The sequence below is a fragment of the Thermobia domestica genome, unplaced genomic scaffold (assembly GCF_964235325.1).
Source record: "Thermobia domestica unplaced genomic scaffold, izTheDome1.hap1.1 HAP1_SCAFFOLD_1858, whole genome shotgun sequence".
Lineage (NCBI taxonomy): Eukaryota > Metazoa > Arthropoda > Insecta > Zygentoma > Lepismatidae > Thermobia > Thermobia domestica.
In genome coordinates this window covers 1-24,546 of record NW_027657566.1, presented here as the reverse complement: position 1 = coordinate 24,546, position 24,546 = coordinate 1, and the positions used below count along the sequence as shown (strand labels likewise).

General features: G+C 38.6%; 4 non-coding genes across 4 annotated transcripts; all 4 read right to left on the bottom strand.

Annotated features, from left to right (window-relative positions):
* Positions 1 to 5,667: 5,667 nt before the first annotated feature.
* Positions 5,668 to 5,786, bottom strand: LOC145678095 (5S ribosomal RNA). Its single transcript, XR_014130217.1, has one exon. It is a non-coding gene; the product is annotated as a 5S ribosomal RNA (ribosomal RNA).
* A 177-nt stretch (positions 5,787 to 5,963) lies between these two features.
* Positions 5,964 to 6,082, bottom strand: LOC145678097 (5S ribosomal RNA). Its single transcript, XR_014130219.1, has one exon. It is a non-coding gene; the product is annotated as a 5S ribosomal RNA (ribosomal RNA).
* A 13,034-nt stretch (positions 6,083 to 19,116) lies between these two features.
* LOC145678094 (5S ribosomal RNA) lies at positions 19,117 to 19,235 on the bottom strand. Its single transcript, XR_014130216.1, has one exon. It is a non-coding gene; the product is annotated as a 5S ribosomal RNA (ribosomal RNA).
* A 177-nt stretch (positions 19,236 to 19,412) lies between these two features.
* LOC145678096 (5S ribosomal RNA) lies at positions 19,413 to 19,531 on the bottom strand. The gene has a single exon (XR_014130218.1). It is a non-coding gene; the product is annotated as a 5S ribosomal RNA (ribosomal RNA).
* Between the last annotated feature and the right edge of the window lie 5,015 nt (positions 19,532 to 24,546).

The window sequence follows — 24,546 nt, the reverse complement described above, 5'->3', positions numbered from 1 at the left end:
AGCAAGTGCTTTCTATCCGGTCCGCGCTCCGTAACCAAAACTCAACGCTGCCTGCTAGCGAAAATTTCATTCTTCAGTATCGTTGAGTTTATTGCAGAAAGCAATGGCAGATACGGCATCAGCACCTGCAGCCCCGGCACAGGCTTCTCCTAAGAAGTCTGCAAAGCCTAAGAAACCAAAAACAACACCTTCTCATCCAAGAACATCAGAAATGGTGAACAACGCCATCAAGAATTTGAAGGAAAGGGGAGGAAGTTCACTGCAAGCTATTAAGAAATACATCTCTCAGAACTACAAAGTGGATGCCGAGAAGCTTGCTCCATTTATCAAGAAATACTTGAGAAGTGCAGTTGCTTCTGGGTCTTTGGTTCAGACCAAGGGAAAAGGTGCATCTGGATCGTTTAAGCTTAGTGCTTCATCGCTGAAGGAGAAGCCTGAAGGTGGATCTTCAACCAAGGCGAAACGATCAGCATCAAAGGAGAAGAAGCCTGCGAAAAAGCCAGCAGCTAAACGTCCCAAGAAGACTGGTGAAAAGAAAAAGGCTGCTGCTCCCAAACCTAAGAAATCACCATCTAAAGTGAAGAAGGCAAAAACTCCCAAGAAGCCAAAGGCCCCGAAGCCAAAGAAGGCTACAGCAAAACCGAAAAGTGCTAAGAAGGCTGCACCAAAGAAGAAGTAAATGTGTCAGTAAATCATCTGACATTTTAAAACGGCTCTTTTTAGAGCCATCAAATACTTTGAGAAGAGTAAAATTGTGCTTTTCCTATCATTATCACATGTTCATTCATAGCAATGTATAGTATACACGCAAGGGACTTTGAGTTTTCTTTTTAACCGAAGCACTTCTTGATGTAAGTGCTTTATAACAGAGGGGAATTGAGGGTGGGGAAAGAAAGCTTTCACGGGTGTCAAGAATGGTGTACTCGAAAAAAAATGGGGAACACATTACGTAATGTCAATTTGTGATCACTTACTTTTTCCTTGTTCCTATCTTCAAGTAGCGAAACAGTACAGAAAACGCACTTAATGCATTTGTTAGAAAAACTTTTGCAGGCTGACTGGGTTCGATTCTCGGTGGGAGCTCAAATGTTTCGCATTGCACGTTAATAAGTAGGTCCACGTTTGAAACAGCCTTGCTGCTGAAAGGGACACTAAACTAAAATCAACTCTTTTCAAGGCTGGGGTGAAAGAAATGTTCGAACTTATTACAACTCGTGAAAGTGAAGTAGACTATGTTTCAATTTAACGTCGTACTATTATGATTTTTATGATAAAGGAGACGGGTGATTACGCCTAATGAATGATGGAAATACTGGTGTAATGAGAAAGTGTTAGGAAAAGGGAACACGCTAATAACCACGGATACCGTCTTATAATTCGTAATATTGCTATAAAGAAAAATAGTAACACCAGCAGAAATGTAGGTGTACAATTGAACTGATGTTAAGTACAAACAGACACTTAAAGAAAGTTTAGTTTAACGTTTGCATTCAACAGCAGCGACCTCTGACAAAATAATATTACTTTTGCTACCTTGGAAGAAGTACATATTTCGCCTGCGAGTTCTATCAGATTAATAACGTTGAGAAGGGCAAACAGTGGTTGAATCGAAGTTAAGTTATGCAACATATGGCAAAATCGAACCCTTGACCACATAAAACGAAGATAATCAATCGGTAAACATAGGGGAAAACTAAAGAATATACTTGAAAGATAGGATGATATACGAAACGACAGGAAAACGAAGGTAGATGTATTAACTATGCAACATACGGCGTGAGAATTTAAAAAAAAAAGATAACAAGTATGGACAAGATCCTTGTTAGGATAACAGCATCTCTAAGTAGTGTATTGGTCCTAAAAAGGACCGTTTTTGAACTCAGTGCCAGAACTTCAAACTTAAGCACGTTCCCCACGGATGCGGCGAGCAAGCTGAATGTCCTTAGGCATGATTGTGACTCTCTTTGCGTGAATAGCACACAAGTTGGTGTCTTCGAAAAGCCCTACAAGGTAAGCTTCACTTGCCTCCTGTAAAGCCATGACAGCTGAGCTTTGGAAGCGAAGATCTGTCTTGAAATCTTGTGCAATTTCTCGGACGAGTCGTTGGAAGGGCAGCTTGCGGATGAGCAATTCAGTGCTCTTCTGGTAACGACGAATTTCTCGGAGAGCCACAGTACCAGGCCTGTAACGATGGGGCTTTTTCACTCCACCGGTAGCTGGAGCACTCTTTCTTGCAGCTTTGGTGGCAAGCTGCTTTCGAGGAGCTTTGCCTCCAGTAGATTTCCTAGCTGTCTGCTTGGTACGTGCCATTGCAACTGTCACGACTTGTTTCAAATAATTGCGCGCTGAATGAAGTCAAGTTATATAAAGAGCAAAACCGTTAAATCAAGCTATTTCTCATTGGATAAAGTCAGTCGAAAAGGACAGTTCTCATTGGCTTAGACACGTTTTGTGTTTTTCCTCCGTGCTTTCCCTGCATGATCGAAGGAACAAAACCACGAGTCTTGGGCTGCTTGGGCTTGTATTTCTCGTGTGTGGTGAGCGAAGCAGTAACATATCGAAATGACAGGACGTGGAAAAGGAGGCAAGGGTCTTGGCAAAGGAGGTGCCAAGCGCCACCGTAAAGTTCTTCGTGACAACATCCAGGGTATCACCAAACCCGCTATTAGGCGTCTTGCTCGCCGTGGTGGTGTGAAGCGTATCTCTGGTCTCATTTATGAAGAGACCCGAGGAGTATTGAAAGTATTCCTGGAGAACGTAATCAGAGATGCTGTTACATACACAGAACACGCCAAGAGGAAGACAGTGACAGCTATGGATGTTGTGTATGCCTTGAAGAGGCAAGGAAGAACCCTGTACGGTTTCGGAGGTTAAGTTGGGGTTCCTCCTATTTTGGATATAAAATTGGCATAAACGGCTCTTTTCAGAGCCAACAAATTTATATAAAGGGAAAGATTTACTTTGTGCGATTTTCTGTTAGATTATAAGAATTCGTGTAACTACATTAAAGCCTTTTGATGCACACTAAATTACAGACGTAGAGAGATTAATTTGAGAAAATCATACGTTTTTTTTTACATTATGTACGTTCATGTATACGTATTCATATCATGTAGCAGTATTAATGCTGGAGAAGGGGTTCTGGTTGGAAATTGGCGATTTGTTGGAAGTAGCGAGCATGAGAGATGCGAAACGCAAGTCGGAATTTCTGTTCTGACAGTAGGATGTACGTATAGAGGCTTATACAACTTCTATACTGTGCTGTGAGGGGCGAATAATGCGTTAGAAACCTGAATCTTGTCCTTTATCTTGTTTACGTGGTCTTGGGTTCGATTTCTTTCTTTTGCGGTAGTGTCTATTGTGATTTACATGTAAATTAATGACACTTCGTAGCGGGTTACTAAAATAAAGAGTAATACAAATATGAGATGTAGGTTAATGCATTGTATACTTCACATTATTTACTAAAGAAAGGCAGTAGTTACAAGAAACCTAGGCTCGCTCGTTGGGCACAGTAGCAAATGAGTTCTGAGATCAGAGAATAAGAGTATTTGCGTATTACAAACCATATACATATAACACATATCACACAAATATGAATATCGACCTTGCAAAGAATAAATCGTACTTAAGTGTGCATTTAATGTCATTACTATGTTGCAAAAGAAATTTAGGAAAGTTTTCTGATCCGCTCTGTTCATGATGTCATTGGGGCATAGTAATGAACAATAATAAATGTCGAGAACATATTGAACAGAGTAATTTCAGCCAAGCCAACGCAAGAGAGAAACATGAGTGCTTTAAGAATGTTGGAAATTCCTTTGTCTAGCATGAAGTACATGAGAATATGTGGTATGAGGTTTTCTTCCATTGCTGAGAATCTGGGCTCGACTGTCCTGTCCTCTGGGTAATATGAGCCCGATGTACGCAAATATCAAAAAAATGTAGCTAGCGACAATACAAAAGGTAATGATCTTATAATTAATAATGTAGTGGGAACTAAGCACATCGCTGTTTGGAGTATTCTAAAGTTAGTGTGACTTCCTATGGGCTTCAATTACGATCGACGACTACACATATACTAATTAATCGAATAGCAGCGAGAATTTCGAATGAAACTAAGCAACTATCTCAGACACTTTTGATGAGTCTGTATATCGAAAACAATTCATTTCAATCGTAAATCTCCTCTATAAAGGGGTTTGTGGCCCTCATAAGGGCCGATTTGTATGAGATATAGGTCTTACATTTATGCCTTCTTCTCAGTTTTCTTGGGCAGAAGTACAGCTTGAATGTTGGGCAAAACACCACCCTGAGCGATTGTAACTCCAGACAACAACTTGTTTAATTCCTCGTCGTTACGGATAGCTAACTGCAGATGACGTGGAATAATCCTAGTCTTCTTGTTGTCACGAGCAGCGTTGCCTGCCAACTCAAGAACTTCAGCTGCCAGGTATTCCATGACTGCAGCCAAATACACGGGAGCGCCAGCACCAACTCGTTCGGCATAGTTACCCTTTCGCAAAAGACGATGGATTCTGCCTACTGGGAATTGAAGGCCAGCCCTGCTGGAGCGGGACTTGCTCTTTCCCTTGACTTTTCCACCTTTGCCGCGACCAGACATTGTTCAATATTCTTTCGTAATAAGATGAGAGGAAAAATTGCGGCCTCCCATGAATCAAGTCAGTTTTGTTACTACTTCAAGCGTGCACCCGAGTGCATCAAATGAAAAGCAAGGCAGTTGGCGCGAATTGAAACACGTACTGTAATTTAAATGAGTCGATAAATCGGCGGACACATCTAATTTTGCTGAACGAGTGAGTCATCATGCCACCAAAACTAGCGGAAAGGCTGCAAAGAAGGCTGGTAAAGCCCAAAAGAATATCTCCAAGGGAGATAAGAAGAAGAAGAGGAGGAGGAAGGAGAGCTATGCCATTTACATCTACAAAGTTTTGAAGCAAGTGCATCCTGACACTGGCATATCTAGCAAAGCTATGAGTATCATGAACAGCTTTGTTAATGACATCTTCGAGCGTATTGCTGCTGAAGCTTCTCGTTTGGCCCATTACAATAAGCGGTCAACTATCACCAGCCGGGAAATCCAAACAGCTGTGCGCCTTCTTTTGCCTGGTGAACTTGCCAAGCACGCTGTAAGTGAGGGTACGAAGGCTGTTACCAAGTACACAAGCTCTAAGTAAAAATCTTCTTCAAGATTTTTCATTTCAAACGGTCTTGTCAGGACCAACACATTATTCGAAAGAGTTAAATCACGAAATTTGCTTCATTCTGTTATGTAGAAACACGTTGAAATCCAATTTCTATATGCTGTTAGTAAAAAAGTAAAGCACATAGCGGAGATGTGTCGTGCTTGTATACGAAAGGCATTTACTCGCCGGAGATCTACACTTAGTCATAATAATTTACTTTTAAAAAGTGGTAATACATTCCGTGTTAAGTATAGTAGTAGGTGCACACGGATCGGAAATCAGGTTATTTTATGTGCCGTGCAAATAAACAGGCTGTTAGTGTAAGAAATAGTGGGTATAACGCTTAGAATATCGATTAATCGCTATGAAATAATGTTGATAAATTATCTCTTGAAAGTACTATAAAATTAATGTTTCTAGTATTTTCGTACTTGAAGGATAATGAAATTTGAAAAAGAGATGCCAACAGCACCTGGTGTTCCCAGGCGGTCACCCATCCAAGTACTGACCAGGCCCGATGCTGCTTGACTTCGGTGATCGGACGAGAACCGGTATATTCAGCATGGTATGGCCGTTGGCGAATGCATATGGCTTCGAGTGAGTTATTGTAGCTACGTAGGTTTGTCGGTGAATACTCAAAAAGACCAGCGCGTGGAAAGCGTTGCTAATTGTTTTAAGTAATGCATGATTACGAAATTATCGTGGTGAACGATGTGAGAATATTCGTCTTTGTGAAAAACAAAATTAGAAAAAGTATACCAACAGCACCTGGTGTTCCCAGGCGGTCACCCATCCAAGTACTGACCAGGCCCGATGCTGCTTGACTTCGGTGATCGGACGAGAACCGGTATATTCAGCATGGTATGGCCGTTGGCAACTACCTTTTCTTCAATGTCCTGTTAAGAAGTATGTTTTAAGTAAGAATTGACATTATTAACTATAAAGGCAAGCATATTAACGTCGTTAACATTACTTGGAATATACTAATATTCGAATAAATATTTGAATGTTCGAATGATGAGTGATTCGGATGTTCATAGTGCCACTGTGTCCTATCGAGTTTACTATCACGAACCACGTATGAAATTGTATATAAATAAATAAAAATAAATCCTTTATTAAGTATTGATTACAGGAAAAAGGCAAACTTACATTCTTTAATGTACACAATGAAATGTATGAAAGATATTTTTAAGATATGTTTCACTTACCCTTTATAACGCAAGGTAGTTTTCAGTGTAGCATTCTCTTCAGCTGCGAGATAACGTAAGGCAGATGATCATTCAGTCGTGAAGCACTAAAATGTAATATACATTTTAACTATTATCGATAAGAATTATTACTGCAGGGATGCAAATAAAGTGAGGCAAATTAGTAAATAAAAACCGATACTGTAACTGATAATATAATTAGTTGTATCTGTATTAGTTGTATATACAGTAATCGCACGATTATCCGCGGAGTTGGATGTTGGCATAATCGCGCATAATCAGCAGTATGAGCAGAAAAGGGAAATGAAATGAAATATTTAGATTTACGTCGCATACTTATACCGGTTACGCTAAAGGAGACGGTGATGATGAGTACTGAATGAAGAAAGTGGGAGGAAACGGGAGAAACCCGAGAAAACCCATGAGCACGGTCTTTATGCACGACAAAGTTCACACGGCACGAGCTGGGATTGAATCAGGGACCCCAAGCACCGGAGGCCAAAAAACGGACAAAAAGTCTTTCGTGCAACTTTCGTTTTCGGTAAAAAGTTTACACATAATTAGAAAGAGTAGTTTTCTGGTCTTTTTATTTCACAAGTTGGTTCATGTCTATATTTTTTACATGCATAAAAAATTTTTCAACTCCCTTGCTTATTTCCTGTTAAAGACCTCTACCTCTGATTGTATTTTTTGCACATATTCTTATTGTTTTCAGACAACATTTCTAAAAGCGTAATTTATCGTCAGCAAGAAAAGAAAAGGAAAGCCTCGGATAGTGGAATGTGTACTGTATATATATATATATATATATATATATATATATATATATATACGTATTAGTATATAGTTTTATTTTATACGTCTCCTATTATTACACAATGTGCAGATATTGTCAAAGCGCAAGTAAATATGTATAACTCCCCGTTCTGCACTTAATAACTTGAAAGAAGTTCGGGGAAGGTAGTGTAACAGAAAGTGCAAACAGAAATGAGGGTTTAAAGGCATTTAATATTATTCCGTAGTAGTATGATTTTTTGTAAAAAAAAAAAATATATATATATATATATATATATATATATATATATATATATATCTAAACATACATATTCAATGATATAGTAAGAGGTTAGCAGCACTGATAGAACTGCAGAAAGTACAAAACCGTTAATAAGAAAGAGAGAGAGATGGTGGCCGCTTTTGTGCTTTTCATTGGCTAATTCCGAATTGCGCGCGAATACGTACGAGATTTCTTTCTTTTTCCTCTTCGCAGCCAGATGTTGCCAATTAGAAGTTTTTAGTACTACATTTGGAAAATGTTGCCTTTAAGAAATGTGGTTTGCATACAGAGAAAAGAGCAAAATGAATATTTACCTTAGTGGGCATGAAAAAAGACGAAACATTTTGCAAGATGGACACACGAACTTCCTTAATGCAGGCGTTCAGTACATTATTGTAAAGAAAAAAACACTAAAAAGAATTACTTCAATATCCCTAGCAACATTCAACAATTCATAGAGAAAAATCTTTATTTTGAGAACAATGGAAAACTATGTAATTGTAGATAACTACTAAATTTAATGATTAAGGAAAACGTTTAGGCCCGGCCCTTCAGAAAGAAAGTGCACAGAATATTCTCTCATGGAAGCAATTGCAAAATCAACATTTTGTTTGCAGTTATAATTAGAGGATCTATATACAGGGTGTTCGAAAAAGAATGTATCCTCTTGAAAGAAAATATTCTCTGGGCCCCTAATCCTTTATATACCGAAAGGAAGTTTGTATAGCATTTTTTCTTACCTTCGTTAGAAGAATTGAAAGTGACTACTATCGTGACACGGGAGATATTTAATCGATAGTCGAATTACTCACATACTCGAATGAACACGTCTCTTGTAAGGAGAGGAAAGGCTTCTGTGATCCGCTATCGCAGCTGTGTCATATCTGCAGAGAATGTTAGGACACAAACGTGATCTTTGAGAGCCTCGTGAAAAGAAGTCGCATAGTATCATGTGTGGAGACATCGGGGCCATCTGAAGAACGCTTCATCATTAGGACCAAGGGCGAGTTACGAAACACTCTGGGATATATTTATTAACATAACTTCTCGTCATTCTGCAAGTGTGGTGGAGCTCCATCCTATCCTATAGGAAAAGGAAACCTCGGGAGCCCTCTTCATGTGTAGGTATCGTTCACATCTGAAGCATGTGAAGATAGATTACTGTACTATCGTGTACCTAAAATCATTTTCTACGAATACGAACATGTCTACACTGAAGGCAGTGCAGCTCTTTTTCTCTTTTTTTTGGTCATGTATTGTAACGCGGGGCAATGCACACAATAACATGTAATGTTGTGTATCATCATAAAGGGCCAGGGCGATGATTGGATCTTGATGGACGTGGAGAACTGATAGGTGATGTGAGTGGTATTGTGATCTATGGTTGTATGTTTACTGATGAATGCATAAGGAGAGGTGAAGGGGTTGCCTTTTTTTTTATGTCGATCGGGAGGGAAGCGATTGGGAAACTTTTGACTTTGTTTTTCAACCGAATATATTGATTGAATAGGTCGCCGACAATTTTACGGGGCGTCACGTCGTTGCCTTTTTCATGTCGATCGCGAGCGAAGCGAGCGTTTTTTTTTTTTTTTTTTTTTTTTTTTTTTTTTTTTTTTACCGACAATATGTATTGAATCGGTTGCCAACACCTTTAGGGGCGCGTCACGTCCTTCTTTCTGTGCTGATCGCGAGCGAAGCGAGCGCGAAATTTTTGACTTTTTTTTTTTTTTTTTTTTTTTTTTTTACCCACAATATTTATTCAATCGGTCGCCAACACTTTTAGGGGTGCGTCACGTCCTCTTTTCTCTGCTGATCGCGAGCGAAGCGAGCGCGAAATTTTGACCTTTTTTTCTCTTTTTAATTCTTTTTTTTCTTTAAGAAAAAATATTGATTTCATAGGTCGCGAACATTTTTACGGGATGCAACATCGTTTATTTGTTTTTCCAACCGTCTTTCTGTCTTGAGCCCCCGCCAAGTTAACTTTATGGTGGACAAAAACTATGTGCGGTGGGTTACCGCGGGGTTCTCCCGTTTCCTCCCACTTTCTTCATTCCACCACCATTTCAATCATTTCTCATAATCAGCGCCTCTTTTAGCCTAAGCGGCATAACGTGGGACGTAAAACAAAGATTTCCTTTAGTTGCTTTCTGTCTTGATTACGAGCGCGAAATTTTTTACTTTTTTTTTCTTTCTTTTGATATTATTCATTTAATAGGACGGCAACACCTTTACGGGCCGCCGCGTCGTCGTTTACACTTCTTCAGCCCATATTCTTTCTGCTTGTTCGTTTTCCGGCATCTTGTTATCACCGCCCGCGGCAATGCCTATGTCTTTCATCGCTTTTTGAAGCAAATCTTTAATAAATATGCACTCTCACATTTGTACTAATATGCATACCACAGTGGATAGACTGTAACTAGGAAAGCAGAAGCCTGCATATCATATTATTTAACAGTTGAAAGTGAACTGTCATTTTAAGTTTGATTTTGATCAGATGAGTGCAGTTCAACTCGTCGACAATTGTGAAGATTCTCGAGGTTAGGGACCATCCATTTTGTGCTTTGTAATGAAAATGGCTGCAGCCAAACTTCTCTGATCTGAATGAAACTTGGCATGATGATACATCTTGACCTGCTCTACAAGTTTATTTAGTATTTTCCGTTGCGCAGGCTTTTGCTTCTCCAGGTTCTCCCATGGAACTGAGAAACGTATTCAGTCGAACTTCTGCGGTAAGTCAGTATATCATCCTGAGAAGTTTGATCGAGATAGCAGAGGTTCGACTATTCGTTTTTCAATTCCATGTGATATTACAACACGGTGAACTAAATTTATATAGAAACACTTTGATTTTGTTTTGTTTTTTGCTAGCATTAAACTGAGAAAATGTTATTCAATAGACAGAGAACACCACTCAAAGAAAAGTACATCATAAGAATATATATATGGTTGCTGTGGTTCTCGGTTTAATTTGCTAGTTAAGAAACTTGCTCTAAATAAGTACATCTTACAGGTGAAAAACTAAGCCAGGCGATAGAATTAAATATAAAGTTATACACTTTTATTTTACGTTTACTAGTGTTGGGTTACTACTGTAAAATAAGTCAGTATATATGAAAGATAACTGTATTAGGTACTATTTTCCACCGGCGGTGTATTCTTGCATAGTGTACTTAATGTTTACAAGCGGGGCGCTACTAGTATGGATGCATGACAAGTGCTATTGAAACTCGAAAACTAACTGGTTTCCACTACCCTTGCTTATACGTATACCCGCGTCGCCTTCGCTCCTGTTCACTTTGGACGCACATTCTTGCTATCGCTCAGGCCCCCAGCTTTCTCCTGTTTTGGCTCCCTTAAATAGTATTCGTGCTTTTTATTGGCCACCTGGCAAAGCACTTGTAATGATTTTACACCAGTAACTCTAAAATACATGTGTATTACTTTATTTAATTCTGTCGTCTGCAGAATTTTTTTTTTTTTCGTACAAATATGCCTTTTCATGCAGAACACTGAATTTTGCCTGTAAATTTTTGAGAATATGCTGTGACGAAACTTGAGCACCGTTCTTCTTTTCTTTCTTATCACGAGTCTTCTTTAGCCTAATGAGCACAATCATCACACGATAACGACTATTCTTTTCATTTAACTTGTAAACAAGTTGAACTAATAATAATAATTGATGTACAAAGGAGAAGTGTCCTACATATTTGAGGTAAAAAATAAAATAAATATACTTCTACTTCATCCGTGTTTACAAAGTTAAATGTTATCGATTTACAAAAAATGGTCACCTATCCACACACTGACCAGGCTCGACACTGCTTGACCATACATATTAAAACATCGGTCCCACTGAATACACAAGTAGTAAGCACATTCACATAAAAATAATTAGGATTACAGTATATAAAATGCGTTAATTAAAATAGCAAATGCCTTACCTTATCACAGGCGATCCAAAGCCACTGCACATCATCTGCTACGCACACTATATTCCTCCAATATTTCACTCACTTCCTATATCACGCAACAGAAAATATTAATAAAATTCACTTAGCAACATTTTCATTTTTAATCAACAATACGTATAACAATTAAGAATAAAATTAATTGTGAGCACATTGTTATAATTAGAATACTGTTTTTATTCGTTTACAAATATGGGATTAATATAGAGCTGGCAGCAACAATATATACAACTCATCCTGTATGTATCGTAAATCCTAACTTGAGAAGACATCTCTGACGCAAACAATGAGACAAGAAATCAAATACTATATCCGACACATTTGGGGTTTATTGAACTTCAATGTTGGAAGATACCACCTTGTCGGTAGTACAAATGTAATATCCTTACAACACGCGGAACTTTTGCCAGGCATATCTAGGAATTTGGGAAGATTAATTGATATCCTTAATGTGCAATGTATGATTATGACGCATTGTTATGTACACGCAGACGGAACCAGGACAATCTATAGATGACATTTGCACTGTGTTTGGACAATTTGTTCGCAGAAAATAACCGTTTTTGTCTATGAATACTTGAGAACATGGAAGGTATGAGATATACATTTTATGCGCAAATATTATAATACAAATCATTGTTAGTTTGGTGGATGCGTGAAAGAAAGAAAAGGAGTAGATTTTTGCAGACGTCCGGATATAAAGCGAGAACTGAGAATACGCATCTATAACATCTATTTTCTTTGTGTTAATGATATCGATGAACTAAACGGGGAAACTAAAATACAACTGTTTGCAGTATAATTCGAAGTATAGTCAAGTGCAGAGGCGTACTCACGGGGTGTCCACCGGGTGCGGACTCCTCGCAAAAGTTCCTAAGTGAACATACATTTGCAGACTTTCTCATTAAATGTAGTTATTAACAGGGAAAATATTGATGTATCATCAATATAAATCTGATCTTACACTTCATCTGTACTCTGTCTGTATCATGTTTTTGTGAAAAAGTAAGTGGAATATTTATCGTGTTTTCGAATGCAGAATAATAGTATATAGACATAGTGGCTTGTAGTATTGGAACCTTGCCCCCCGAAGCTTGGATCCCTTAGAAGAAAAAAAAATGCATGCGCGCCTGGTGAAATGGTTAACGAATTCAGTTCACTCGATGAATCGACAGATAGTAATACACATTTCGACAGATCGACAGCATTCGACAGATACAGACATATGAAAGTAGCACAAGAATTAGGCGAAAGTCCGTGCGTTTCCTCAATTCACGTAGGAAACAACAGAAAATATCAACTACCATAAAATAATCCGTATATATATTTAATTTATTTGGAATAAAATAAATATAGAAACAACCTGTTCATACATAACTACGGTAAGTGCGTTAATTGCTAACGTAAGAACAAATATGAAACAAGGCACAAAATAAAAAAGAAAAATAAAGTTAAAGGGAATAAATATTTAGGCTTGATTGTCATTCGTATTAAGAAGCTGGGTAATAAAATGTTAAAATCTACAGAAAATTATGAAATTAAATCAGGATTTGAAATAAAAGTCTATACATTGGAAGTAGGCCAGGGAGTTTGCAAGGCAGATGTGTGCGACACGCGTTACTTTATAGATTCCCTTCATTGAACTATAGTAAGCAGTACGAAGATGGTACTTTGCGTATAATCACAGGAAGGATTGAAGTTAATTACCATGGTAATATAATTATTTATTGATAAGTATTTCCATGTTAAATTATGAAAATTATAAGCACAAGGAGGGTGAAAAAGTAGTGTGACCGACTTAGCAATGACTGAAACATAAAATAGAAAAGCGAATAAAAACAAATGCCTTTTGAGTTATGTGGAATAAAGTTTCTTCTAGCCAGTAAGGAAGAATAGGATCTGGTGCATTCATTGAATACCTGAAAAAAATCGTTTATCAAAATAGAAGGAAACACACTTATCGTTGTGGCAACTACGAACTTCTGTTTACCTCAGCCCGCCTCAGCAAGTGCTTTCTATCCGGTCCGCGCTCCGTAACCAAACTCAACGCTGCCTGCTAGCGAAAATTTCATTCTTCAGTATCGTTGAGTTTATTGCAGAAAGCAATGGCAGATACGGCATCAGCACCTGCAGCCCCGGCACAGGCTTCTCCTAAGAAGTCTGCAAAGCCTAAGAAACCAAAAACAACACCTTCTCATCCAAGAACATCAGAAATGGTGAACAACGCCATCAAGAATTTGAAGGAAAGGGGAGGAAGTTCACTGCAAGCTATTAAGAAATACATCTCTCAGAACTACAAAGTGGATGCCGAGAAGCTTGCTCCATTTATCAAGAAATACTTGAGAAGTGCAGTTGCTTCTGGGTCTTTGGTTCAGACCAAGGGAAAAGGTGCATCTGGATCGTTTAAGCTTAGTGCTTCATCGCTGAAGGAGAAGCCTGAAGGTGGATCTTCAACCAAGGCGAAACGATCAGCATCAAAGGAGAAGAAGCCTGCGAAAAAGCCAGCAGCTAAACGTCCCAAGAAGACTGGTGAAAAGAAAAAGGCTGCTGCTCCCAAACCTAAGAAATCACCATCTAAAGTGAAGAAGGCAAAAACTCCCAAGAAGCCAAAGGCCCCGAAGCCAAAGAAGGCTACAGCAAAACCGAAAAGTGCTAAGAAGGCTGCACCAAAGAAGAAGTAAATGTGTCAGTAAATCATCTGACATTTTAAAACGGCTCTTTTTAGAGCCATCAAATACTTTGAGAAGAGTAAAATTGTGCTTTTCCTATCATTATCACATGTTCATTCATAGCAATGTATAGTATACACGCAAGGGACTTTGAGTTTTCTTTTTAACCGAAGCACTTCTTGATGTAAGTGCTTTATAACAGAGGGGAATTGAGGGTGGGGAAAGAAAGCTTTCACGGGTGTCAAGAATGGTGTACTCGAAAAAAAATGGGGAACACATTACGTAATGTCAATTTGTGATCACTTACTTTTTCCTTGTTCCTATCTTCAAGTAGCGAAACAGTACAGAAAACGCACTTAATGCATTTGTTAGAAAAACTTTTGCAGGCTGACTGGGTTCGATTCTCGGTGGGAGCTCAAATGTTTCGCATTGCACGTTAATAAGTAGGTCCACGTTTGAAACAGCCTTGCTGCTGAAAGGGACACTAAACTAAAATCAACTCTTTTCAAGGCTGGGGTGAAAGAAATGTTCGAACTTATTACAACTCGTGAAAGTGAAGTAGACTATGTTTCAATTTAACGTCGTACTATTATGATTTTTATGATAAAGGAGACGGGTGATTACGCCTAATGAATGATGGAAATACTGGTGTAATGAGAAAGTGTTAGGAAAAGGGAACACGCTAATAACCACGGATACCGTCTTATAATTCGTAATATTGCTATAAAGAAAAATAGTAACACCAGCAGAAATGTAGGTGTACAATTGAACTGATGTTAAGTACAAACAGACACTTAAAGAAAGTTTAGTTTAACGTTTGCATTCAACAGCAGCGACCTCTGACAAAATAATATTACTTTTGCTACCTTGGAAGAAGTACATATTTCGCCTGCGAGTTCTATCAGATTAATAACGTTGAGAAGGGCAAACAGTGGTTGAATCGAAGTTAAGTTATGCAACATATGGCAAAATCGAACCCTTGACCACATAAAACGAAGATAATCAATCGGTAAACATAGGGGAAAACTAAAGAATATACTTGAAAGATAGGATGATATACGAAACGACAGGAAAACGAAGGTAGATGTATTAACTATGCAACATACGGCGTGAGAATTTAAAAAAAAAAGATAACAAGTATGGACAAGATCCTTGTTAGGATAACAGCATCTCTAAGTAGTGTATTGGTCCTAAAAAGGACCGTTTTTGAACTCAGTGCCAGAACTTCAAACTTAAGCACGTTCCCCACGGATGCGGCGAGCAAGCTGAATGTCCTTAGGCATGATTGTGACTCTCTTTGCGTGAATAGCACACAAGTTGGTGTCTTCGAAAAGCCCTACAAGGTAAGCTTCACTTGCCTCCTGTAAAGCCATGACAGCTGAGCTTTGGAAGCGAAAATCTGTCTTGAAATCTTGTGCAATTTCTCGGACGAGTCGTTGGAAGGGCAGCTTGCGGATGAGCAATTCAGTGCTCTTCTGGTAACGACGAATTTCTCGGAGAGCCACAGTACCAGGCCTGTAACGATGGGGCTTTTTCACTCCACCGGTAGCTGGAGCACTCTTTCTTGCAGCTTTGGTGGCAAGCTGCTTTCGAGGAGCTTTGCCTCCAGTAGATTTCCTAGCTGTCTGCTTGGTACGTGCCATTGCAACTGTCACGACTTGTTTCAAATAATTGCGCGCTGAATGAAGTCAAGTTATATAAAGAGCAAAACCGTTAAATCAAGCTATTTCTCATTGGATAAAGTCAGTCGAAAAGGACAGTTCTCATTGGCTTAGACACGTTTTGTGTTTTTCCTCCGTGCTTTCCCTGCATGATCGAAGGAACAAAACCACGAGTCTTGGGCTGCTTGGGCTTGTATTTCTCGTGTGTGGTGAGCGAAGCAGTAACATATCGAAATGACAGGACGTGGAAAAGGAGGCAAGGGTCTTGGCAAAGGAGGTGCCAAGCGCCACCGTAAAGTTCTTCGTGACAACATCCAGGGTATCACCAAACCCGCTATTAGGCGTCTTGCTCGCCGTGGTGGTGTGAAGCGTATCTCTGGTCTCATTTATGAAGAGACCCGAGGAGTATTGAAAGTATTCCTGGAGAACGTAATCAGAGATGCTGTTACATACACAGAACACGCCAAGAGGAAGACAGTGACAGCTATGGATGTTGTGTATGCCTTGAAGAGGCAAGGAAGAACCCTGTACGGTTTCGGAGGTTAAGTTGGGGTTCCTCCTATTTTGGATATAAAATTGGCATAAACGGCTCTTTTCAGAGCCAACAAATTTATATAAAGGGAAAGATTTACTTTGTGCGATTTTCTGTTAGATTATAAGAATTCGTGTAACTACATTAAAGCCTTTTGATGCACACTAAATTACAGACGTAGAGAGATTAATTTGAGAAAATCATACGTTTTTTTTTACATTATGTACGTTCATGTATACGTATTCATATCATGTAGCAGTATTAATGCTGGAGAAGGGGTTCTGGTTGGAAATTGGCGATTTGTTGGAAGTAGCGAGCATGAGAGATGCGAAACGCAAGTCGGAATTTCTGTTCTGACAGTAGGATGTACGTATAGAGGCTTATACAACTTCTATACTGTGCTGTGAGGGGCGAATAATGCGTTAGAAACCTGAATCTTGTCCTTTATCTTGTTTACGTGGTCTTGGGTTCGATTTCTTTCTTTTGCGGTAGTGTCTATTGTGATTTACATGTAAATTAATGACACTTCGTAGCGGGTTACTAAAATAAAGAGTAATACAAATATGAGATGTAGGTTAATGCATTGTATACTTCACATTATTTACTAAAGAAAGGCAGTAGTTACAAGAAACCTAGGCTCGCTCGTTGGGCACAGTAGCAAATGAGTTCTGAGATCAGAGAATAAGAGTAGTTGCGTATTACAAACCATATACATATAACACATATCACACAAATATGAATATCGACCTTGCAAAGAATAAATCGTACTTAAGTGTGCATTTAATGTCATTACTATGTTGCAAAAGAAATTTAGGAAAGTTTTCTGATCCGCTCTGTTCATGATGTCATTGGGGCATAGTAATGAACAATAATAAATGTCGAGAACATATTGAACAGAGTAATTTCAGCCAAGCCAACGCAAGAGAGAAACATGAGTGCTTTAAGAATGTTGGAAATTCCTTTGTCTAGCATGAAGTACATGAGAATATGTGGTATGAGGTTTTCTTCCATTGCTGAGAATCTGGGCTCGACTGTCCTGTCCTCTGGGTAATATGAGCCCGATGTACGCAAATATCAAAAAAATGTAGCTAGCGACAATACAAAAGGTAATGATCTTATAATTAATAATGTAGTGGGAACTAAGCACATCGCTGTTTGGAGTATTCTAAAGTTAGTGTGACTTCCTATGGGCTTCAATTACGATCGACGACTACACATATACTAATTAATCGAATAGCAGCGAGAATTTCGAATGAAACTAAGCAACTATCTCAGACACTTTTGATGAGTCTGTATATCGAAAACAATTCATTTCAATCGTAAATCTCCTCTATAAAGGGGTTTGTGGCCCTCATAAGGGCCGATTTGTATGAGATATAGGTCTTACATTTATGCCTTCTTCTCAGTTTTCTTGGGCAGAAGTACAGCTTGAATGTTGGGCAAAACACCACCCTGAGCGATTGTAACTCCAGACAACAACTTGTTTAATTCCTCGTCGTTACGGATAGCTAACTGCAGATGACGTGGAATAATCCTAGTCTTCTTGTTGTCACGAGCAGCGTTGCCTGCCAACTCAAGAACTTCAGCTGCCAGGTATTCCATGACTGCAGCCAAATACACGGGAGCGCCAGCACCAACTCGTTCGGCATAGTTACCCTTTCGCAAAAGACGATGGATTCTGCCTACTGGGAATTGAAGGCCAGCCCTGCTGGAGCGGGACTTGCTCTTTCCCTTGACTTTTCCACCTTTGCCGCGACCAGACATTGTTCAATATTCTTTCGTAATAAGATGAGAGGAAAAATTGCGGCCTCCCATGAATCAAGTCAGTTTTGTTACTACTTCAAGCGTGCACCCGAGTGCATCAAATGAAAAGCAAGGCAGTTGGCGCGAATTGAAACACGTACTGTAATTTAAATGAAGTCGATAAATCGGCGGACACATCTAATTTTGCTGAACGAGTGAGTCATCATGCCACCAAAAACTAGCGGAAAGGCTGCAAAGAAGGCTGGTAAAGCCCAAAAGAATATCTCCAAGGGAGATAAGAAGAAGAAGAGGAGGAGGAAGGAGAGCTATGCCATTTACATCTACAAAGTTTTGAAGCAAGTGCATCCTGACACTGGCATATCTAGCAAAGCTATGAGTATCATGAACAGCTTTGTTAATGACATCTTCGAGCGTATTGCTGCTGAAGCTTCTCGTTTGGCCCATTACAATAAGCGGTCAACTATCACCAGCCGGGAAATCCAAACAGCTGTGCGCCTTCTTTTGCCTGGTGAACTTGCCAAGCACGCTGTAAGTGAGGGTACGAAGGCTGTTACCAAGTACACAAGCTCTAAGTAAAAATCTTCTTCAAGATTTTTCATTTCAAACGGTCCTTGTCAGGACCAACACATTATTCGAAAGAGTTAAATCACGAAATTTGCTTCATTCTGTTATGTAGAAACACGTTGAAATCCAATTTCTATATGCTGTTAGTAAAAAAGTAAAGCACATAGCGGAGATGTGTCGTGCTTGTATACGAAAGGCATTTACTCGCCGGAGATCTACACTTAGTCATAATAATTTACTTTTAAAAAGTGGTAATACATTCCGTGTTAAGTATAGTAGTAGGTGCACACGGATCGGAAATCAGGTTATTTTAATGTGCCGTGCAAATAAACAGGCTGTTAGTGTAAGAAATAGTGGGTATAACGCTTAGAATATCGATTAATCGCTATGAAATAATGTTGATAAATTATCTCTTGAAAGTACTATAAAATTAATGTTTCTAGTATTTTCGTACTTGAAGGATAATGAAATTTGAAAAAGAGATGCCAACAGCACCTGGTGTTCCCAGGCGGTCACCCATCCAAGTACTGACCAGGCCCGATGCTGCTTGACTTCGGTGATCGGACGAGAACCGGTATATTCAGCATGGTATGGCCGTTGGCGAATGCATATGGCTTCGAGTGAGTTATTGTAGCTACGTAGGTTTGTCGGTGAATACTCAAAAAGACCAGCGCGTGGAAAGCGTTGCTAATTGTTTTAAGTAATGCATGATTACGAAATTATCGTGGTGAACGATGTGAGAATATTCGTCTTTGTGAAAAACAAAATTAGAAAAAGTATACCAACAGCACCTGGTGTTCCCAGGCGGTCACCCATCCAAGTACTGACCAGGCCCGATGCTGCTTGACTTCGGTGATCGGACGAGAACCGGTATATTCAGCATGGTATGGCCGTTGGCAACTACCTTTTCTTCAATGTCCTGTTAAGGAAGTATGTTTTAAGTAAGAATTGACATTATTAACTATAAAGGCAAGCATATTAACGTCGTTAACATTACTTGGAATATACTAATATTCGAATAAATATTTGAATGTTCGAATGATGAGTGATTCGGATGTTCATAGTGCCACTGTGTCCTATCGAGTTTACTATCACGAACCACGTATGAAATTGTATATAAATAAATAAAAATAAATCCTTTATTAAGTATTGATTACAGGAAAAAGGCAAACTTACATTCTTTAATGTACACAATGAAATGTATGAAAGATATTTTTAAGATATGTTTCACTTACCCTTTATAACGCAAGGTAGTTTTCAGTGTAGCATTCTCTTCAGCTGCGAGATAACGTAAGGCAGATGATCATTCAGTCGTGAAGCACTAAAATGTAATATACATTTTAACTATTATCGATAAGAATTATTTACTGCAGGGATGCAAATAAAGTGAGGCAAATTAGTAAATAAAAACCGATACTGTAACTGATAATATAATTAGTTGTATCTGTATTAGTTGTATATACAGTAATCGCACGATTATCCGCGGAGTTGGATGTTGGCATAATCGCGCATAATCAGCAGTATGAGCAGAAAAGGGAAATGAAATGAAATATTTAGATTTACGTCGCATACTTATACCGGTTACGCTAAAGGAGACGGTGATGATGAGTACTGAATGAAGAAAGTGGGAGGAAACGGGAGAAACCCGAGAAAACCCATGAGCACGGTCTTTATGCACGACAAAGTTCACACGGCACGAGCTGGGATTGAATCAGGGACCCCAAGCACCGGAGGCCAAAAAACGGACAAAAAGTCTTTCGTGCAACTTTCGTTTTCGGTAAAAAGTTTACACATAATTTAGAAAGAGTAGTTTTCTGGTCTTTTTATTTCACAAGTTGGTTCATGTCTATATTTTTTACATGCATAAAAAATTTTTCAACTCCCTTGCTTATTTCCTGTTAAAGACCTCTACCTCTGATTGTATTTTTTGCACATATTCTTATTGTTTTCAGACAACATTTCTAAAAGCGTAATTTATCGTCAGCAAGAAAAGAAAAGGAAAGCCTCGGATAGTGGAATGTGTACTGTATATATATATATATATATATATATATATATATATATATATACGTATTAGTATATAGTTTTATTTTATACGTCTCCTATTATTACACAATGTGCAGATATTGTCAAAGCGCAAGTAAATATGTATAACTCCCCGTTCTGCACTTAATAACTTGAAAGAAGTTCGGGGAAGGTAGTGTAACAGAAAGTGCAAACAGAAATGAGGGTTTAAAGGCATTTAATATTATTCCGTAGTAGTATGATTTTTTGTAAAAAAAAAAATATATATATATATATATATATATATATATATATATATCTAAACATACATATTCAATGATATAGTAAGAGGTTAGCAGCACTGATAGAACTGCAGAAAGTACAAAACCGTTAATAAGAAAGAGAGAGAGATGGTGGCCGCTTTTGTGCTTTTCATTGGCTAATTCCGAATTGCGCGCGAATACGTACGAGATTTCTTTCTTTTTCCTCTTCGCAGCCCAGATGTTGCCAATTAGAAGTTTTTAGTACTACATTTGTATGAAAATGTTGCCTTTAAGAAATGTGGTTTGCATACAGAGAAAAGAGCAAAATGAATATTTACCTTAGTGGGCATGAAAAAAGACGAAACATTTTGCAAGATGGACACACGAACTTCCTTAATGCAGGCGTTCAGTACATTATTGTAAAGAAAAAAACACTAAAAAGAATTACTTCAATATCCCTAGCAACATTCAACAATTCATAGAGAAAAATCTTTATTTTGAGAACAATGGAAAACTATGTAATTGTAGATAACTACTAAATTTAATGATTAAGGAAAACGTTTAGGCCCGGCCCTTCAGAAAGAAAGTGCACAGAATATTCTCTCATGGAAGCAATTGCAAAATCAACATTTTGTTTGCAGTTATAATTAGAGGATCTATATACAGGGTGTTCGAAAAAGAATGTATCCTCTTGAAAGAAAATATTCTCTGGGCCCCTAATCCTTTATATACCGAAAGGAAGTTTGTATAGCATTTTTTCTTACCTTCGTTAGAAGAATTGAAAGTGACTACTATCGTGACACGGGAGATATTTAATCGATAGTCGAATTACTCACATACTCGAATGAACACGTCTCTTGTAAGGAGAGGAAAGGCTTCTGTGATCCGCTATCGCAGCTGTGTCATATCTGCAGAGAATGTTAGGACACAAACGTGATCTTTGAGAGCCTCGTGAAAAGAAGTCGCATAGTATCATGTGTGGAGACATCGGGGCCATCTGAAGAACGCTTCATCATTAGGACCAAGGGCGAGTTACGAAACACTCTGGGATATATTTATTAACATAACTTCTCGTCATTCTGCAAGTGTGGTGGAGCTCCATCCTATTGGAAAAGGAAACCTCGGGAGCCCTCTTCATGTGTAGGTATCGTTCACATCTGAAGCATGTGAAGATAGATTACTGTACTATCGTGTACCTAAAATCATTTTCTACGAATACGAACATGTCTACACTGAAGGCAGTGCAGCTCTTTTTCTCTTTTTTTTGGTCATGTATTGTAACGCGGGGCAATGCACACAATAACATGTAATGTTGTGTATCATCATAAAGGGCCAGGGCGATGATTGGATCTTGATGGACGTGGAGAACTGATAGGTGATGTGAGTGGTATTGTGATCTATGGTTGTATGTTTACTGATGAATGCATAAGGAGAGGTGAAGGGGTTGCCTTTTTTTTTATGTCGATCGGGAGGGAAGCGATTGGGAAACTTTTGACTTTGTTTTTCAACCGAATATATTGATTGAATAGGTCGCCGACAATTTTACGGGGCGTCACGTCGTTGCCTTTTTCATGTCGATCGCGAGCGAAGCGAGCGTTTTTTTTTTTTTTTTTTTTTTTTTTTTTTTTTTTTTTTTACCGACAATATGTATTGAATCGGTTGCCAACACCTTTAGGGGCGCGTCACGTCCTTCTTTCTGTGCTGATCGCGAGCGAAGCGAGCGCGAAATTTTTGACTTTTTTTTTTTTTTTTTTTTTTTTTTTACCCACAATATTTATTCAATCGGTCGCCAACACTTTTAGGGGTGCGTCACGTCCTCTTTTCTCTGCTGATCGCGAGCGAAGCGAGCGCGAAATTTTGACCTTTTTTTCTCTTTTTAATTCTTTTTTTTCTTTAAGAAAAAATATTGATTTCATAGGTCGCGAACATTTTTACGGGATGCAACATCGTTTATTTGTTTTTCCAACCGTCTTTCTGTCTTGAGCCCCCGCCAAGTTAACTTTATGGTGGACAAAAACTATGTGCGGTGGGTTACCGCGGGGTTCTCCCGTTTCCTCCCACTTTCTTCATTCCACCACCATTTCAATCATTTCTCATAATCAGCGCCTCTTTTAGCCTAAGCGGCATAACGTGGGACGTAAAACAAAGATTTCCTTTAGTTGCTTTCTGTCTTGATTACGAGCGCGAAATTTTTTACTTTTTTTTTCTTTCTTTTGATATTATTCATTTAATAGGACGGCAACACCTTTACGGGCCGCCGCGTCGTCGTTTACACTTCTTCAGCCCATATTCTTTCTGCTTGTTCGTTTTCCGGCATCTTGTTATCACCGCCCGCGGCAATGCCTATGTCTTTCATCGCTTTTTGAAGCAAATCTTTAATAAATATGCACTCTCACATTTGTACTAATATGCATACCACAGTGGATAGACTGTAACTAGGAAAGCAGAAGCCTGCATATCATATTATTTAACAGTTGAAAGTGAACTGTCATTTTAAGTTTGATTTTGATCAGATGAGTGCAGTTCAACTCGTCGACAATTGTGAAGATTCTCGAGGTTAGGGACCATCCATTTTGTGCTTTGTAATGAAAATGGCTGCAGCCAAACTTCTCTGATCTGAATGAAACTTGGCATGATGATACATCTTGACCTGCTCTACAAGTTTATTTAGTATTTTCCGTTGCGCAGGCTTTTGCTTCTCCAGGTTCTCCCATGGAACTGAGAAACGTATTCAGTCGAACTTCTGCGGTAAGTCAGTATATCATCCTGAGAAGTTTGATCGAGATAGCAGAGGTTCGACTATTCGTTTTTCAATTCCATGTGATATTACAACACGGTGAACTAAATTTATATAGAAACACTTTGATTTTGTTTTGTTTTTTGCTAGCATTAAACTGAGAAAATGTTATTCAATAGACAGAGAACACCACTCAAAGAAAAGTACATCATAAGAATATATATATGGTTGCTGTGGTTCTCGGTTTAATTTGCTAGTTAAGAAACTTGCTCTAAATAAGTACATCTTACAGGTGAAAAACTAAGCCAGGCGATAGAATTAAATATAAAGTTATACACTTTTATTTTACGTTTACTAGTGTTGGGTTACTACTGTAAAATAAGTCAGTATATATGAAAGATAACTGTATTAGGTACTATTTTCCACCGGCGGTGTATTCTTGCATAGTGTACTTAATGTTTACAAGCGGGGCGCTACTAGTATGGATGCATGACAAGTGCTATTGAAACTCGAAAACTAACTGGTTTCCACTACCCTTGCTTATACGTATACCCGCGTCGCCTTCGCTCCTGTTCACTTTGGACGCACATTCTTGCTATCGCTCAGGCCCCCAGCTTTCTCCTGTTTTGGCTCCCTTAAATAGTATTCGTGCTTTTTATTGGCCACCTGGCAAAGCACTTGTAATGATTTTACACCAGTAACTCTAAAATACATGTGTATTACTTTATTTAATTCTGTCGTCTGCAGAATTTTTTTTTTTTTCGTACAAATATGCCTTTTCATGCAGAACACTGAATTTTGCCTGTAAATTTTTGAGAATATGCTGTGACGAAACTTGAGCACCGTTCTTCTTTTCTTTCTTATCACGAGTCTTCTTTAGCCTAATGAGCACAATCATCACACGATAAC